This window comes from Sylvia atricapilla, chromosome 6, assembly GCF_009819655.1.
Source record: "Sylvia atricapilla isolate bSylAtr1 chromosome 6, bSylAtr1.pri, whole genome shotgun sequence".
Lineage (NCBI taxonomy): Eukaryota > Metazoa > Chordata > Aves > Passeriformes > Sylviidae > Sylvia > Sylvia atricapilla.
The window spans coordinates 33,971,481-33,987,549 of record NC_089145.1 but is presented as its reverse complement, the minus strand read 5'-3'; positions in this window follow the sequence as shown (position 1 = coordinate 33,987,549).

Here is a 16,069-nt window from a genome sequence, read left to right as displayed (position 1 = left end):
TTAGAGTTTGTACCAATCTAAACTTATTTTCTGCCTTTCTAATGGCCAGAATAGGATCTGTTGTGGGGTGACATACAAGGTTCCAATATCCCCTCTGTTAGTAGATGTGTTACAATTGGGGCTAGTCCTTTCTTTCCTTCTAGAGAGATAGGATATTGCCTGACTCTTACAGCAGGTGTCCTTTCCTGCATTTTTATTTCTATAGGCGGGATATCTAAATATCCATATTTTCCCTCCTTGGCCCAGACTTCTGGCTTGATTTCCCCCAAGTCTCCAATAGTCAGCCTCATCATTTGTACCACCATTCTTCGTTCTCTAGGAAGAATCCCTACTCCCAACTGAACTTGCAGGTCTCTTCCCAGCAGGTTATTGTATACTTTGGGTAGATATATTAAATCAGTGACACATTTTCTGGAATTTTCTTTAATTTTCACATTTTCTATAACTGAAGCCCTGAAAGGCTCCCCTTCTGCTCCTAGAACTTCACATGTTTTTCTTCCAATCGCAATTCCAACTGGAAGTCGGTTGATACATGATTTATCTGCACCAGTATCTACTAAAAATTCAAACTCTTCATGTTGGGGACCCACTTCAAAATTTACTATGGGCTCTTCCTGATGTTTCATGGGGTCCCCTAACACATAGAGCCCATGACAGCCCTAATCCTCCTTGACCTCTCCCTTCAATAATTTTTCTAATGCCTCCTGCTCCCTCATGACAGCCTCATCAAATGACACTTTTTTGCAATGTTTCTTTAAGTGTCATATTTCTCCACAATAAAAACAGGCTCAGGTCTCTCCTGGTCTCTGAGGAGTACCCCAAGGTGGTGGGTTCCTTCCTCTTCCCTTTTCTGGTAAAGATTTTGTGTTTCCTTCACCCTTTGTATTCTCCTTGAGATCCCTTACTCTTTCCCTGGCCACGGCTACCATAATCCTGGTTTTTGCCTTTGTTTTTTCTTCTTCCCTCCTAAGGTATACTCTTAGGGCTTCCCTTAATAACTCATTTATTTCTCGGTCTTGCCAGTCCTCCATCTTTTCAAGTTTTCTCCTGATATCCAGCCAGGATTTTGTGACAAACTGCAATTTTAATAATATCTGTCCCTCTGGGCTATCTGGATCCAAATTAGAATATCGCTTGGAAATTCCGTCTGAGCCTGCTCAGCCAGGCTGCTGGGGTTTCATCTTTCTCTTGGGCCCTGTCAAAGGCTAATTTGCTGTTACTACTCCGGGGAACTGATTCTTTAATTCCTCTTATTACCAGGTTTCTATAATCTTCCATATTTCTCCTCCCTTCTCCTCTGTTTGGGTCCCACCCTGGGTCAGCTACTGGCAACTTCTGGTCACCAGGAGGGCCCATTCGGTTTTCTCTTTCCCAGATGTGCATCCCCACTGTCCTAACCAACCAAACCTCATCTGGATTGAAGAGTATATTTAAGATGGAGTTTAGTTCCCCCATGTATAAATATTCGGGCCCAATGTGATGAGCTTTCATCCACATTGCAAATCTCTCCTTAAACCACTACTTTAAGTAATTACATCTGTTAAAACTTTTGTTCAGTTATTTTTTGCTTCCATGTGTATCTAGGCAACACCTGGAATAATATTATTTTCTAGAATCTTCTAAAATCCAGTGGTTCACTGCAACATGTTGCAACATTTCCAAATACAAATTTCATTCACACACAGACACATACTTATTTACAAAACTCAACCCACACATGTGTGTTCAGAAGCAAAAATAAACAATTTTAGGCAGGGCTATGCAAATAATTCTTTTTCTGGGTTCTACTTCTTTCAGTCGGACTTCAGCCAGAAGTAAATGTCTAAATCTAGGTTAGTATATATTTATATATTTTCAAGACTCATAACATTATCACAGTAATCGTCTCCTTATGAAAGTGTAATAAATGGCAAAGAAATAATAAGGAGCTATTTGTAACATGGCATATTAATTAGAAAAATAATCAAAGTTAAAAGGGGCATTATATCAAGGGTTACACTGTAAAATGTGGGGGAAGGAATTCTGTTATTACACTCAAGAAGTACAGCAGAACTGTGAGCATACTTTACATTGTAAATTCACACAAAAAAAAATTCAGTATATCTAATTTTTGTAATTAAGTTGCAGTTATATTTTTGAGTCACATAGGGGAATTCCTGTTGTTTTTTCAAATGCATCTTACAGAAGATATTACCACTTTAATTACCTCAAGATGTTTAGAGGCATTTCCTCTTAATTAAAAATCAGAGAACCTAATGGCAGTGGTATGCCTAAGAGCCCAGGGAAATCATTTCTTGATCTGTGGTTGCTATGAAGCTGTTGAGAGCTATAGATTATAGATTAAAATATAGCTATGTAAACTATAAATGGTTAGAGAAGCTTGAAGGTTGAATGCAAACTCCATGTCAACACAAACACCCTCTCTGATTACTGAGGCAATAAAATGTGTTTTAAATTATTTCACTGTACTCTTTCCACACTTGAAAGGAAAACTGTGCCTAAACCTATTCCTTGAATTTGTGACCTATGCAAACTCTGCCACATCTCATGGAGGTTTTGGTCTGTGTCTATGGCACAGCAAGTAAGTCAGGGGTAAAACCACGCCAAAAAAACCCCAAACCACTAGTGAATAGTCTACAGTAAGCAGTGGTCTCTGAGCCAGAGGCTTTCAGCTCATGAAGCAGAAAGAAGAAGCAACAGGCAATGCCCTGTGCATAGGAAGCTGCTTCCACAGCACCAGGGGTGTGCACTAGCGGATCCAGTGCCTCAGGAACCTGTGGGCAGGAGACCCAAGGCAACAGCTCCATCCAAGTGTCCCCTAGCTGGGCCATAGCATAGGACAGGACACACTGGGGAGTCATCTGGACTCACAGTTTGAGAAATGTCTTGTTGCTTTCTCTTGAAACGTCATGAGTTATTTGAGTAACACTGATTAATTCTGTCAAACATCACAGGTATGGGTCACACCTGAGCAGCGTTTTGTAAGAGTCACAAGAGGAGCACTGGGAAGATGGGCTGTGGTCTAGCCTGGCACCAAGCCTGAGCTTAAGGCACAGCCTGAACCCAGCTCCCCAGCCCTGTGGCTGGACAGCACCTGCCCTTCCCCAGCAGTGCAGACAAGCAGAGCACAACATGAAACATTTCAGGTTTCTGGCAGAAACATCTGCGTGTCACTCCACAAACACAGGTCACCATGGGCTACCGAATTGCCAAGACAGCCTGTGATTCAAAAGCAGGACATGCCAAAAGCAGAGGAAGAGTGTAGGTGAAAAACTTTTTTATTTACAACATAGTGTGACCAGAAGCATGTTTATAATTGCTTTTAATTGTTTACAAGGCAAAGTAACAACTGACACAGCTGTTTTCTCCTCCCACTAGTCAAATTCCTTTTTTTCCTTGTTGCTATTTCAACATTTTGGTTATTTTGATGAAATACATTTATACCATATTACTTTACTGTCTCCCTTGTTTTGCCTCAAGATTTAAAGAAGCTGTGAAATGTCTTAATGTGGATGATGTGGCATGTGTACCATGACATCTTCCTCAACAGGGATTTGTAGATGGAATATGTCCTTTCCAGGAAGCTCTGTAAAACACAGGAAGAAAGCTCTGTTTAAAGCTGCCACTTTGCGAAACTAAGCAATGTCCTCCAACAACATTACACCAGAGGGTCTGTATGATGAAGCAAAGTCCTGCCTTGCCTATCACCTCTCTTAAAAATAGTCTTATCTTCAGGAAACAACATCTCAGAAATCACCATCCATCTGTTGCCAGCTGGCATTTTTTCACCCAATAGAAGAGCCAGAAGACAGACACAAAGGCTGAAAATCAAGATTTTTGATCTGTGCTCAATTTAGGTTCAATTTGAGCAGATACTGTGGGGGATTTTCTTTTTTAATTTCCCACAAACGATTCCTCAGAAAATCAGCAGCAGAAGAAGTGCTATTCCAGAAACTATGTTCCAGAATCCTCCCACTCCCTTCAAACTGCCTTACTGCTATGTCACAGGATCTCAAGGGTTTTACATCCAGGTGAAATGTGAACATGAGAGAAGGTTGTTCAGCCCTTTTCTTCCCTCTTCCCTCCATCAGTTGTATACTCCGATCTGTCTGTAAGCTCATCTTCCTGTCCCACAGCAATGTAGAGAGCAGGGTTGGATCCATCATTGTCAGTGGTCCACAGGGACCACTGGTGAGCCACAGGGTCATGCAGCTTGGCTCTAGTCTTTCTTGCAGCAAGATTTCTTCTGCTGGAACCATAATCCACCCTGTCACACCCCACTTCAAACCTTTAAATTCCCAACACGAGGCATTTGTATTCAAAGTCACACATCAGTCAAACTGCAATTTCTGTAGGAAATATCCTGTTCATCCGGAGTCTAACACAAGAGGGATGAAGCAGTACTGTTCCTCTTTAAGCTCAGCCCCACTCAGCCAGGAGCCATGCCCAGCAATGCCTCATTATTTATAGTAATTTAAGAGGTAGGTGAAAATAGGTGAGAAAAAATTAGGAAGAATTAATACAAATCAAAATAGTATTTGACCTTTTCCTTAGACAACAAAAAAAGCAAGACTTAAGCAGGAATTTTCAAAATTTAGCAAGCCAGGGCAGATTGGCTTATTCTTTAGATGTGCTGAAAACTGAAATCTCTAAGCTATAGAAATGCTCTTAAATTCACTGGGGTCATTAGAGATAGCAAAAGGTAGAGAATCATCCTAACAGAGTGCAAAGGTGCCTCAGTTTAAGAGCTGAAAAAATAGACAGTGCTCCAGATGGGAAGCAAATTGAAAAACATTCTTTGTTTATATTTATTTATTCAATTTTAGGGTGTCCTTGGTTGCCCAGAGGAGCTACTGAGAGTATTTTCTACTGTGCTGTTAGAGTTAGGTTACACACACTTTTAGAAATTCAGCTGTCTGCCACTAATGAATTGGTCAGTGTAGCTTGAGGGTAATGATGCAATTAGCAAATGTAAGCCAAATCTGTCCCAGGTGAAACTCACTGATGTCAGTGGCCTTATTTGGGATGGCACAGGCATGGGCCATCCTTGCTTCAGGAGGGCAACAAAATTCAGCCAAGTGGCTGCAAAGGGACTGCATCTTCCTCATCACATGGGGAGAATATACCTGGTTGGCAAAGATTAAAGCCCAGAACACAGAATATCCTGTCGTGGGTTTTCATATAAAAGACATTCCTGCATGGTTATTTTAAGTGAAAGACACATGCAGACACAAACAACACCACTACAGCGCCTGAGAAGCAACTAAGTATGAATTCTGAAGCAGCTACTATAGTATTTCTTGCTTAGACTTCAGCATTATGTAGGGTCGTTAAATATAACTTTGTTGCTCCTGTGTTTGTATTTCTGGAGATACCCTTAATTAAATATTATTATTTTCTAATTCAAAGACATCCAGAAATGAAAAATCAAGCACTTCTCTCCAAAGTAGGTTCTGGTGCATAGTTGTGGTGGGGATTAGATGCACGGGCAAATAAGGCACACAAATTTGTGTGAGATAAACTGACCATCTCTGAGCGTTTTGCACTTTCCCTCCCTGAGTTATTGATGCAGACACAGGTGCCATGTGTCATCCCTTCTAGGAGTATAGAATTTGGCATCTGTACTCCTCATTCCACTAGAAGTAACACAAACCTGCTTTGACTGGCTTGTAGGTAAATATAAGAAGTTATTGCACTCTAGCAGGGCATCTTACCCCCCACAAAAACTTATCTATTGCTTATTATCCAGTCAGATAACTCAAGCAGGACAAGCTGTCTTGTAGTCAGTCATTTTGGCACCAGGGTTGACACTGGTCTGGCATCTCAGCTACCAATAAACATCTGACTTCTGAAGTGAGATCTGGAAGATAAGCTGAATTTCTGAGTGACAGCCATTTATTTTACAACTATAAAAGCCACAGCAAGCTTTCACAAAGCACAAATCTTCTATACATTTTTCTGGAAACCCGTGGAGTTTCTCCTGAGAGTAGGGACAATTGTTTCACAGTTACCTGCTGGGGGTTAGGTGAAGGAATCTGTGTACATTATTGCCATTTCGGCAGGAAGTTACATTCGACTCCTATTCCATATTATTTCTTTTCCTAGCTTTAATATAGGTACCTTGATACAGTGCACTGTTCTAAGTGATGCTATAATCTACTAGTAGTTTGATTTTATAGTGTATAGTAATTCTGATTAAGATCTTTTACCTGCTATGTCTGTTCATTTGTCTTAATAAAGAATTCATTTTTACATAAATATATCTGATTTGCCATCATTACAACTAGTGGGACTAAGAGCTTCCTTAAATTTAAACAGCTGCCAAAATCTGAGGCTAAGGAAGGATTTACCTTCATTTAAACCCCTTTCTGTGAAGGAGGTTAAATACACAAAGGAGTTCTTTCTGACCCTCAGACAAACATCTCGGACAGGAAAGGTTCTTTAGTAAACTTTGAAGCTCCCACTCTCCCTGTGACATGCACTATTTCAAGTTCTCACACTTGCACTATTCATCAAGACATAGTGTGGAAATAAGTCAAATATTCTCTCCAACCCATCAGTAAACTGTTCTGCACTGAATTTCTGAGGAGCTGCATAATTGCAATTAATCTGACACAAAATATTCTAGCATAAACAATGCACCTCTGAGATAGTCACAATTTGTTCTCACAGTACCAGTCAAAGAAAAAACCCAAAAGCTCATGGAAAATGAATTTTTTGACAGAGATGTCATTGAAGTGGAGTCTGGTCAGAATAAATCAAAGAATCTTAGTTTTGTTTTTCATCCCATTTTGTTAAATGGAGATATATAAACAAAATCAGTGTTTGTGTATGCTATGTAAATAAAGCTGATAAGGTAGTCTCAGTACACTCCATAATCCTGTTAAAGCGACCTCATTTTCTATTACTTTGAATTCTATTACTTTTCAAAGGAATACGGGAGAACTAGCTCTAATATTTAATAATTGCACTCATATTTAATGACTCTCTGAGTATAACATTACCCACTGGGAAGATTTTTGTCACCCTGGATTTGTAACAGAACAAGTAACAGGTCTTCAGTTAGTCACCATTGAGTTGTTACCTAACAGTTTCTCAGTGAGATATTTATACTCTGCTTGTTACACTGAAATTGTTATGCAAATTTCTCCATTTATAAGAGTAAAATAAAGACTAGCAGCACTATCTGCTGCCAGCAGAAGCTTTAAACAGAATTTAGCACGGCCACTCACATTATATGTTATTCAGATTGACTTCTGTATGGACAGTCACAGTATGAGCATTTCACTTTACTAGGAATTTATTTTATTATACAGATTGTTATTACACATAATACATATAGATTATACATAATGCACATATAAATAATGTCTGTAACATATGATACAATTTAAATTGTAATAATGCAATGATATTTTTAATGGATTCAGTAAATTATAGATACTAATTATCATTATTTATGACACAAATACAGTTCAACCATATGCACTCTGTATCTTTGCTGGGTAAGGGTTTATACTCAGCAGACCAAGTCCATGGTGGGCTCGTTGATTTCTAGTTATCTCTCCTGCCCTTTTTTGGTTTTTTCCTCCCTAGAATTTTCTAATCTCTTCCTTTCACATGATCCTGTGAAGCTTATGGTGTTTCTCTTTTGGCTACAACCATATCATTAATTTCTAAATGATCAAATGACAGGAGTGATCACTGTATACTAAATTAAGATATAGGAAATTTATTTACATCATATTTTACTTCCTTACTTTTTTTCCTTAGTAAGCTATCTCCTACTTATTTCCAATTTCTCGTCTTCTCTTTTTGATGTTACAGATCCAGTTTTAATTCTAGCAAGGTCTGTAGCATGAAAACCAGTCCAAAATAGAGGCACTTTCTTTGAAAATTACAACGATCTATGAGTAATCCAAGGCGAATCATGTCTGAGCAGTTTCACTGCTCTCTGTGCTGAATAGTGGACTTTGTTAGTTTTGATCTTAGCAAGTCAATTGACATAGTTTCCCATGAAATCCAAATGGTCAAACTGGCAAGAAATGGAAACATTCTGTTTTCAGAAATTAGGGAAACACACATTTAGATTCACACACAGAATGAGAATAAAGAACATTTCTGAATCATCAACTGTACTAATCTAAGGAAGATGGCGCTATGTCACATTTGCAGAGCTGCCATATGATTAATTACAATTCTGACCTCTTTTGGTAAGAAGCAGGTGCTATACAGGACTCTTAGAGAAGCAGATGCAGAAAGAGGAATTAAGGTCCAGAATGTCTATTTTAAAATGCTGGGTGTTGGGGAAGATGAATCAGGAAAACCTTATAAATATGATGGCTTAGCAAAGATTCTGAAAATATGAAACCTATAATCGAAATAGAAATGAAAGCTTACTTTGAGTTGTAGGCTACTGAGTCTTAGTTACTATATAACCTGAAAACAATATCCTAGCTAGCTGAAGGAGAATCCCTTTTGACTGAAAAATACCTTTCTGCTGGCTAAAGGATCCAAAGGTCAATGTAGCAAAATAGAAGTCTAAAGAGTAGTTTTTAGAGTTTAAAATATAACACAGTATGGTAATATAGTAGTTCTTATAGGCTGTATGTAGATTCTATGGGATTTTGTGTCTTGTATTGGTTGGTCACTCTAAATTAGACTATTCATCACAAAAGGAGATATAATGTATTGTAACAAAGACCTCACTCTCTTAACTCTCTTAACTCTCTTAACTCTTAACTCTTAACTCTTAACTCTTACCTCTTAACTCTTACTCTTACCTCTCCTCTTAACTCTTAGCTCTTACCCTTCCTCTTCCCCCTATTCTCGCTCTCTCCTGCTCTCTTCCCCCTGCTACTTTGCTCTCTTGCTCCCTTCTCACTTAGCACAAACGGTCCTGTTCTTTCTCCCTCTCTCTTTAGGACTTCCCTTCAGCCGAGGCTGGTGGCTGAAAGCAAGGCCCTTTTACCCATGACCCTTGCAATAAAACCACATGTTCTAGAATATACAGGCTGGCAGAATTCCTTGTCCCAGCCATCCGCGGATTCGCCTACAGCTGGGATTCAATTTCCTAGGGAGAAGAGGGCACTGAACTGAAATGTCTTTGAGTTTCACCTCCCTGCTTTGTCTCATACTCCTGACTGATGATGGGGTGCACTGTCATTAGTGCACGCAGCATTTATTTTTCTACATTAAATATGATAAAGGAAAAAATGTATAGAATGCTTTATTAAGACTGAAAAGGCTGTCAAAGAGTACATGAAGACTGATAGAAAGAAACCTAATAAAATGTAGTTTGGTTTTGAAGTAACGTCTGTGGATCAAGGAGCACATTTCTGTGCCAGAGTTTCATTATTTGTTACTGCTGGCTCTTGAGAGTGATACAGAATTACATGAATGGAGAAGTAGATTTGCTCTTCAGGTCTCAGTTGAAATAAATTGAGTTGAACACAGACTTTGAAAGGAGTACTGAAAAGCAAATGATGTATTAAGGGATTAAGGTATTTTAAGTAGATGGCAAGTCAACAGCAGGCCACCAAAGCAAGAGGTAGGACAGCTGGCAAGAGAACACTAGCCCAAATTTCCAGGTTTGTTGCAAAGCTGTTGTCACCAGAAGCAGTAGAAATACCTGTAAATTTAGCCTCTGACTAAATCTACTTTATGACTGATAGGAATCAGAAACAGAATGCAGTCAAACATTAGGATTTCTTCTGCAAGTTACCTAGGATTTAAAAAGGTTTGACTTTATGAGAGTTTACATTTTCTGCAAAGTAGAGCCCTTTTTTTAACAGGCATTGATTAATGTTCCAGCAGTGGCTTCATTTCACTTGGATTTGTGAAGTATTTGCATATAAATATTGGAATTCTCACAAGGATCCAAATGCAAGCTGCAGATTGTAAAGTAAGTAAAGTGACACATTTAGCAATGACAGTTGAGATTTTCTCCCATTCTTGGGCTTTTGTTTCCCCTCAGTCTACCACCAGCCTCCCTTCCTCCTGTTTGGACTTTCAGGATTTTGGAGTGCAACATCAAATGGAGCCTCTTTTTCCTTAGCTCTTTTCCCAGACTGTAACAGAATTGTGAGACATAGTTTCTCTCTAAAGAAAGCTTTGCTGTCTCCAGTGCTTTATATTCTGTTCATCTTTGAGTTGGATGGTTCCATTATTTCTTATAATCCCTCTTTACATGGAAGTTACACTGTCAGGCTTTGACCCTTCCCCTTCAAAAATCTGAAATGTAGCAAAATATCTGTTATCTTTTGGTACTAGGAGAAATCATTGCACTGTCATTTCCAATAAAGCTGAAGCCAGTCTGTCTGGGTTCAACAAAGCCCCAGGAGAAAGAAGACTTGTTCTAAACTTGCAGCATCATACCTCATTGCTTTTCTCTTTAAAATGTTTTCTTGCAAGAACATCATCTCGTTCCCCAAATACCTCTACTGCCTTTAATTCATTATTATGGTCAGGGTAGCTAAAAACCCAGGAATTTCTGAAAGCACTCGTGTACTCGTGACAGTGCTCCAAAGCACAGACTCCTGTGAAGCTTCCATGACATGAACAGCAGGAGAGCCAGGGTCACTGTCTGGTTCCAGCTGCTCTCCCCTGATGTCCCTCACTGCTTCCCTGCCCATCCACGCCTGCTGCTCACCGGCTGTTTGGTGAGAAGAAAGGAGCCGTGCTCCTTTTTCCTTCCTCTCTCCTTTCACAATGTGACTAGGTTGCATTTTAGGAATTAGAGGTAATAATGTTCAAGTGAATAGCACAAAACAATGCATCCAGAGAAAGGCAAGACAAATTTCAGTCCTTCAATGCTTTGCAACCAAGTCACCTTCCTGTAGCCTAGCTAGGAGATACTAAATGGTCTAACATAAATCATAGTCTTAGGGATTTTGCCACCAGTTTCCCTACAAACTGCACCAAGTTCATGCAAAATACAACAAGTTCTTCAACTTCTTGTTCTGTGGTATGGTCAACTTATCATTTTACAGTGTTGGTTTTCTGTCATATTTTTTGCTTAAAGCATCTGTTCACAGAAAAAAAATCTGCTTGAGAGAAAGAACTAGAATCCTTACTGTCCTTCCAAATATTTGTGATGAGTTTCAAAAGTGTTCTGATGAGTTTAAAGTAATTAGAGCAAATCTTAAAAGCTGTCAAAAGGAAGAGATAGAAGAAGAGGGTACGAGAGGAGGAGAAGACTGAGGATGGACAATGCTTTTAGATACAGGGTTTCACTTCTAGCTTGCCCTCTGCAGAGTCAGGAGCAGGACTCAAGATCCTTGTGGGTATTTCTCAACTCAGGATATTCTATGATGTAAAATAGCAGCTCACTGGTAGTTCCCAGCACTGCATCCTCCAACAAGCTCTCTTGTAATATTATAGTAATTCAGTACAATTTGCACTATTTAGAGATTGACACATGCTTTTGCAATTGTGTACCTTGAGCTACAATGCTTGTATTCATTTTACTTAACCTAGTCCTATTTAAACTGCCTTTGCAATAATGTTAGAATAGGGTTCCTCAATTTAGATTTGCTGGTGTGTAGAATGTGGTAGGTTACTGCAGGCCTCGGAAAGCTGGTGTCTGCACCTGACTCAGCAGGACCCTGGATCTGCATGTATTTCATCTGCAGAAGCTCTTAAATATTTGCTGCAATGCTTTTTGCCAGGCTGCTTGGAGAAAGTGGAATGTGTTGGGGAGGAGATGGGAGAAGGTGTCTTTTCAACTCATAACCCATAGGGATAGAGTTGGATGCTAAAGCCTCTGTGATGACCAGTTCACAGTTATTTCTGGGCACTCAAAGGGAGCTGTGCTGTATCAGACACCTGCAGGTACTGGGACCCCTTTGTAGTGTACAGAAGGAATCAGGCATCACATCAAAGGGCCCCTGAGCAAAAGGGTTGAACCGGGGGCAGGAATCTGCACAATGAGTTGGAGAGGATTCAATAAGCTGGACAGAATGTGTAAGAGGAAAGCCAGCTGAGAGCTCTAGTGGATATTTCCTTAAATATTGCCAAGATAGGTTAAAAATTTATCAAACAACCCAGAAAAGGATTTTGCAGTATGGAATTGTTGCCGAGGCTGGCAGTCCTTACAAGCCTGGGACAGACAGACCAATACAGCATGGGTCAAGGAGGGATGGAGTTGTAAACAACCTCTTTCCCTTTCCAGAACTACCAAAATGGAAGCACTTGGTGTCTAGCCAAGATTTTGTTCAGGGAAGTTATAGATTTTTCGCAATGCATCAAAATATTTCTTTCAAAATGCTGTGTATTTTCAGAGGGTAAATAGGACTTAGGATTCAAAAGCCTTGACTCTGTCTCATCAGCTGGATATGCATTGAAAGATCTGTTGATCAGTCCCTAAGAAATTCATGAAAACTGCATGGAAGTTTCATGAAGCAAAATCCAATTTCCACAGTTTAACAGTAAGCAGGTGATACAAAAATTGTTACAGACGTAACCCAGTGCTTACAAATACACTTTTACTTTCGATCTATACTGAGTCCCTGACAGCATTTAAAGCAGAAAATCTAAATTACTGCTGCTTGTATTGCCTTAGAATGCACTGTGTAAAAATCACAACACAATTTTAAAATCTCAGGGGAAAATTTACTCTTGCTAATCTTCTATTTAATTAAAACTAATCCTTTAAGTTGCAATTAGATCCAGCAGTCAAAAGCGGATTAGCCATGGTGAGTCTGAACTGTAAATTATTAAACTGCATAGGGTGCTCAGGAGGACATGATGTAGCCCTGTAGCTCTCATCCCTATTTTACTGTTAAATTTGTGAAAAAAGTGAGGCTGACAACACAGCCCAGAACAGTCTTCTGTTACTCCTCTCCAAAGAACAAGCATCCACCATGAGGATAAGCAGATTTGGCAGGAGCCATGCCATGGGGGAAAGGCAGTGGCGCAAAGTGCTCAAACTGTGGATGTCTCCTTTGATTCCTTGCTGCAATTAAATAACTCTCATTAGAAATTTACAAACCCTATCAGGAAAAGTCTAGATACATTTGGTTCTTAGGTAATAATGGCTGCTGCAGATAGTGTCTCACCATCTTTTTTAGCTTAAGTGAAAACTAGACCTACTATAGAGGTTAAAGGAATTTATCATTTTTTAGAAACAAGCTAAATTATTTTTAAATCTTTCCTTCAAACTTAACCACAAGAAACCTCAGGTGAAAAACAGAATTATGCAATGATGAAGCACAAGTCCTTTAATTTAATTTCTTGGATTTGATTTAATTTAATTTATTAAGTCCTTTTGGGAATGAGAATCTGGACATTTTCTTGATGGTTAAATAATCCTATCAAGGAGCTGAGGTTGTCAAAAAATAGTTTTGTTTGGCCAGTTGGTTGCAGCAGGACCACACTTGCTCTCCCTAAGACCTTGCTTTATCTTCAGCTTGCATTTCCAGTACAATGGTACTTCTTTCTCTCTATACTACAGGAATGAAAGGTTTTGATAGTTGTGCATGATGATCCTAGTTTTAGCATCTACTTTTCTTAGCTGATTAACTAATAGCTTCAAATCTATTTTACTACTACACAGAAAGCCATCCCTATCACCACGAACATAAAAGCATCTGTAACATTTTGCCTCAAATCTTCGTCCCATGTATCTCTGGCAGGAGCTTAAGTTATGTCTTATCAGGAATATAGAAAGCATGGGAATATATGCCTTTCATAAGTACTCTCACAGCTTTCAGCAATTTGAAGCACAAAGACTACCTGAGACAGGTTTGGTTAAGTAACTCAGGGTAAAATTAAATCACCTAGATTGATAAAGTTGGTTGCTGTTATAACAGCCCTTTTATGTAACATCTCCATCCAAAGACATCTCATAGGGCAACCTGTTAGCACTCAGATATGAATATGTTGGTGGATTTACTGCATATTGGGAAAAGTTTGACTATGTCTTCTCCAGAAGCTGTCATGCTCCTCCACCATGTACTGTCCCACCTCAGTCATGGCAACGGCAGAAGCAGACTCCTTCTCCTTCAAACACCTGAGCTCCTGCAGAGCAAAAGGAAATCACAGACCCTGGTTCAGGACAGTGAGAAAGACTTGTCTGAACCCTTGTGAGACAAATAATTTTTATTTGTCCTGTTTCATTGTGTAGCAGCTGTATAGACATGCTTTTAGAAACCCTGGTTACTTCGCAACAAATATTTTTATGCCTCTCTAAGGTTTTGATATACACATAAAAAGACAAGAGCAAATGCTGCACTCAGACCAATATTATGTCAACTTGCTAAATCAGGATGCAATATTTTTTACAATAAAGCTAATTCATTTTCTGTGGATCTTACAAGGAGGTGGTTCTTCTTCCTAGTTCTAGTGAAATCAACTCACACTATCATCTTGTTTCAACTGCTGCTTTATGCTGTTGTCAGAACTATCTCCTTAAATGCAAAGACAATGTTGGTTCCTTTTGTAGAGACAGGGACATAATGCAAACAGGGAACCTCATTCCAGTTATTTATATATATGTTCATTAGAAGGAAATTCCTGTCCTGTTTGCAAGGCTTCAACATTCAGTCTGAATGCAGAGAAATATTTACATCATAACCTGTCCTAGGAGTTTTAAAATATAGGTAAATGATGCAAGCATGAAAGAAGCAATATCCATCACTCAGCACTGAGCTGTTCTGCACCAGACAGCTGGTGGTTCCTGGCCTATCAGAGCAGAATTAAAACTGGCACAGTTTGTATTATGATCTTTCAGTGCCTGATCTTCAGTAGCAAGGACAGGACACCATGCATTCATGTTCCTCAGACTCATGCTTATCCTTTCTTTCAATACTTTTACCATCTCAAATAAAAGCAGAAAAAAAGGATTAATATGTGTGCATTTGCTCCCTTACCCAGGCATTAATAACCAGGGTATGTAAACAGACCACGGTTTTGAAGCACTGCTCTATTCCTGTGCATCCTGTGCAGCCATGTCAGCTGCTCTGAGCCATAGAGGAGAACTGGAACAGCTGACTCAGATGGGAAGATTCAGAGGAGTGGAGGGTCACCTCAATTTGCCATTGGCAAGAGAACTTACTTTTATTTGAGTTGAATCCTGTCTATGTGGCTGGATCCGCCTGGAAGAAGAAAACAGCTTGAAGATATGGATCACTGACTGCTGGTACACAAATAGTTTTTGTTTGCACAATAAAGATAATAAAACATCTGAGAAATAGAACAGATAAATGTTACAAACATCTGGCAGGCACTGGAACCTCAGATTTTCAGTTGAAAAGTTTTATGCTTTTAGCAAGCAATTGACCGGAAGAGTGGAAAATACATGAAGCAAACCCTCCTGTCTCTTGCAGGGCAGATGGTAGCCTGGGGAACAGCTGGCTTCAGTTTTTTCCATCTAATTGAATTCTGGACTGCCTAGCACTACTCATTTGTGCTCAAACTAATGTTTCTCTCTTCACTATGCAGCTGCAAATCGGCATTGCCAGTCTGTTGCAACCACTAGAGTTACTTCACCACAGTTTGTTTGGAATGTAGTCATTGGTGACCACCTCCAGCTGCTCTGGACATTGAGGATTCCTCCTCCAGCTATCCCTTTCCCCTGTCTTCTCAAAGAGGACTTTGAACCTGTCCAAGGTCTCCAGGGCATGGCCTGCTGAGGTGTCCTGCACCTGCCACGATTTGTTTGCAATTTTAAGGAACACAAAAGATGCTGTTGTTAACATTGGCTATTCTGAAGCATTGATTTAAAACAAAATATTTTCGCTATGCAGTAACAGAGGGAATCAAATTGCAGTAATTTTCCACCTTATTGAGGTAATTTTAAAAGAATCAAAAATATTATAAAGTCTTTAATGAAAATTATTTCTTTTTTACATTTCCTAAACAATATTTTCACAGTATTCAGTTGCATTTTGGGTCCTAACATGGAATCAAGAGGTAGACATGGCCAGCTGTTATTCATCCCAAGGCACATACTAGACTCTCTAGAGTCTTCAATCCACATGATCTTTGACAGTGTGCTGCCACTCCCATTCCAATCAAAAGTCTACTCCTTCTCATTTAATGCTTTTTCCATTGTAACTTTTATCTTTTA